This window comes from Lampetra fluviatilis, chromosome 51, assembly GCF_964198595.1.
Source record: "Lampetra fluviatilis chromosome 51, kcLamFluv1.1, whole genome shotgun sequence".
NCBI lineage: Eukaryota > Metazoa > Chordata > Hyperoartia > Petromyzontiformes > Petromyzontidae > Lampetra > Lampetra fluviatilis.
The window spans coordinates 7,688,913-7,693,640 of NC_136325.1; positions in this window are offsets into that span (position 1 = coordinate 7,688,913).

Consider the following 4,728-nt stretch of genomic DNA (forward strand, 5'->3'; position numbering starts at 1 on the left):
TCGCAATCGACACGACGTTCCACACGCTCCGACACCGCGTGGCAATTTCAGTTGTTGCGCTCTGTCGGGTGGTCGATGGGCACCCGACACAGATTTGTAAATAATTCATAGCGTGGCCTAACCCCCTTAAATCACACAAATGTAATGCATCGTAATATTGACATCTGTATCAAACTCACCTCCCTCTCGTGTGCCGTGGGGTGCTCGATAACAGCACTTGTCCCAATGGTCCGTGGAGGCTATCCCTGGGGGAAGTAATCTTTGTCTTTAGTGGCTGCGCGTGCAATGTTACGTGCACGTTTGAGGATTACTTTCACCGGTCCTGTGCCTCCCCTAGGCCGACTCGGCCTCAAATTAGTAGCTTGGGGCGGTGGGTGTAAACATCGCCACGAGGGAGACAAAGGCGGTTGGGCCTGGTGCTGGCCACCCACCCCCCTCGTGTGCCACAGTGCCGGCCTTCATAGGTGCGACTCGCGAACAGCACTTGCCCCAGCAGTCTGTTAAAGTTCGATTTAAAGCTTTCGTGACTGCAGGGATTAATCTTCTTGGTTCTTTCGGTAAAGTCACGTAGGATGGAAATAATGAAATAATATAAATAAAACATAATGAAATAAAATAATATAATTATGTTATTATGTCACGTAGAATGTAAATAATAAAATAATAAAATGTAAACATAAAAAAAATGATTTTATTTTATTATGTTTCATTTTTATTATTTTATTATTTCCATTCTACGTGACTTTAGCGAAAGAACCAAAGAAGATGACTCTGTTAAAGGTTGCACTGGGGATCGGTTGTCTTTGTCTTCGATATGTGTCCCTCGGGGAGTGTTTAGTAATCATCCGGCGCGTGAAGTGTGTAACGACTTAATTTGTCTGTAAACATGGGGGGGGTGGGTGGGTGCAGGAGGGTCACAGGTCAGACGCTAAAGGGGAGTCCCTCGTGGGTTGGAGACGCAACGCACAGACGCCAACCACCAGCCAGCCAGCCACCTCAACATCCAATCACCTCATCACCCAGCCACCTCATCGCACAGACCCCAACCACCACCCAGTCACCTCAACATCCAACCACCTCATCGCACAGACCCCAATCACCACCCAACCACCTCAACATCCAGCCACCTCAACATCCAACCACCTCATCACCCAACCACCTCATCACACTGCCACCTCATCGCACAGACCCCAACTACCACCAACCACCTCATCGCACAGACCCCAACCACCCACCCAGCCACCTCAACATCCAACCACCTCATCACCCAGACCCCAACCACCACCAACTACCTCATCACCCTCCACCTCATCACCCAATCACCTCATCGCACAAACCCCAACCACCAACCAGCCACCTCATCGCACAGACCCCAACCACCATCCAATCACCTCATCACCCAATCACCTCATCGCCCAATCACCTCATCGCCCAATCACCTCATCGCCCAATCACCTCATCGCCCAATCACCTCATCATCCAATCACCTCATCGCCCGACCACCTCGTCACCCAATCACCTCATCACCCAATCACCTCATTACCCAATCACCTCATCACCCGATCACCTCATCGCCCGACCACCTCATCACCCAATCACCTCATCGCCCAATCACCTCATCGCCCAATCACCTCATCGCCCAATCACCTCATCGCCCAATCACCTCATCATCCAATCACCTCATCGCCCGACCACCTCATCACCCAATCACCTCATCACCCAATCACCTCATCGCCCAATCACCTCATCGCCCAATCACCTCATCGCCCAATCACCTCATCACCCAATCACCTCATCACCAAATCACCTCATCACCCAATCACCTCATCATCCAATCACCTCATCACCCAATCACCTAATCGCCCAACCTCCTCATCACCCAATCACCTCATCGCCCAATCACCTCATCGCCCGACCACCTCATCACCCAATCACCTCATCGCCCAATCACCTCATCACCCAATCACCTCATCACCCAATCACCTCATCGCCCAATCACCTCATCGCCCGACCACCTCGTCACCCAATCACCTCATCATCCAATCACCTCATCGCCCAACCTCCTCATCATCCAATCACCTCATCACCCAATCACCTCATCGCCCAACCTCCTCATCACCGAACCTCCTCATCATCCAATCACCTCATCGCCCGACCACCTCGTCACCCAATCACCTCATCACCCAATCACCTCATCACCCAATCACCTCATCACCCAATCACCTCATCACCCAACCACCTCATCGCCCAATCACCTCATCATCCACGCACCACGTGGTTCGCTGGGCAGCTGCTGGGCTGTGACCCCCCCCACCCCCACAACTCCTCCCCTAAACCCGCGAGGTGTGGTGGGGGGTGCGGGGGTAGGGGGGGAGGGGTGGATGGGGGAGGGGGGAGGGGTGGATGGGGGAGGGGGGAGGGGTGGGTGGGGGAGGGGGGAGGGGTGGGTGGGGGAGGGGGGAGGGGTGGGTGGGGGAGGGGGAGGGGTGGATGGGGGAGGGGTGGATGGGGGAGGGGGGAGGGGTGGGTGGGGGAGGGGGGAGGGGTGGATAGGGGAGGAGGGAGGGGTGGATGGGGGAGGGGTGGGTGGGGGAGGGGGAGGGGTGGGTGGGGGAGGGGAGGGGTTCGCACCCGCCCGCTAACTGGGCCAGGTGTGAACAATGGCGAGCAGCAACGTCGAGATGGGGCAAGGGGAGGGGAATGAGATGATGATGATGGTGGTGGTGATGATGATGATTGTGATGATGATGGTGATGATGGTGGTGGTGATGATGATGATTGTGACGATGATGATGGTGGTGATGATGATTGTGTTTATGATGATGATGGTGATGATGGTGGTGATGATGATTGTGATGATGATGATGGTGGTGGTGATGATTGTGATGATGATGATTGTGATTATGATGATGATGGTGATGATGGTGATGATGATGATTGTGATGATGATGATGGTGGTGATGATGATTGTGATTATGATGATGATGGTGATGATGGTGGTGATGATGATTGTGATGATGATGATGGTGGTGGTGATGATTGTGATGATGATGATTGTGATTATGATGATGATGGTGATGATGGTGGTGATGATGATTGTGATGATGATAATGATGATGGTGGTGGTGATGATGGTGGTGATGATGGTGGTGATGATGGTGGTGATGACGGTGGTGATAATGATGATGGTGATGATGGTGATGATGATGGTGGTGGTGATGATGATGGTGGTGATGATGGTGGTGATGATGATGATTGTGATGATGATGATTGTGATGATGATTGTGATGATGGTGGTGATGATGATGATTATGATGATGATTGTGATGGTGGTGGTGATGATGATGATTGTGATGATGATTGTGATGATGGTGGTGGTGATGATGATGGTGGTGATGATGATTGTGATGATGATTGTGATGATGATTGTGATGGTGGTGGTGATGATGGTGGTGATAATGATGATTGTGATGATGGTGGTGATGATGGTGGTGATAATGATGATGGTGATGATGGTGATGATGATGGTGGTGGTGATGATGATGGTGGTGATGATGGTGGTGATGATGATGATTGTGATGATGATGATTGTGATGATGATTGTGATGATGATGATTGTGATGATGATTGTGATGATGGTGGTGATGATGATTGTGATGATGGTGGTGATGATGATGATTATGATGATGATTGTGATGGTGATGATGATGATTGTGATGATGATTGTGATGATGGTGGTGGTGATGATGATTGTGATGATTATTGTGATGATGATTGTGATGGTGGTGGTGATGATGATGTTGGTGATGGTGATGACGATGATGATGATGGTGATGGCGAGAGTATGAGGAGGTGATGATGATGATGGTGATGATGATGATGGCGAGAGTATTGAGAAGGCGATGATGGCGAGAGGATGAGATGATGATGGTGATGGCGAGAGTATGAGGAGGTGATGATGATGGCGATTATGATGAAAAGAAGAGGTCATTTTGAAGATGACGACGATGATGACGACGATGATGACGACGAAGATGACGACGAAGATGACGACGAAGATGACGACGAAGATGACGACGATGATGACGACGATGATGACGACGATGATGACGACGATGATGACGACGATGATGACGACGATGATGACGACGATGATGACGACGATGATGACGACGATGATGACGACGATGATGACGACGATGATGACGACGATGATGACGACGATGATGACGACGATGATGACGACGATGATGACGACGATGATGACGACGATGATGACGACGATGATGACGACGATGATGACGACGATGATGACGACGATGATGACGACGATGATGACGACGATGATGACGACGATGATGACGACGATGATGACGACGATGATGACGACGATGATGAGTCGTCGCGAGTCTGCGAGGAGGTTGTGTTTGTACGAGGAATTACGAGCAGCTGCTGCCAGGCAGACTACGAAGGTAAAGATCCCCCGTATAGTATGTGACGGACCGTAGGGGCAAGTGCTGTTAGCGAGTAGCACCCACGAAGGCCCGGACAGCACACAAGCAGCTGGGTGTCCAGCACCACGCCCGACCGCCTTTGTCTCTCCAGTGGCGATGTTTACACACCGCACCTGGTACTCATTTGAGGCCGAGTCGGCCTAGGGGAGGTTCAGATATTCGTCGCTGGTGTTGGCCGTGAGCGGGAATCGAACTCGGATTCGCCTCGTTGTGT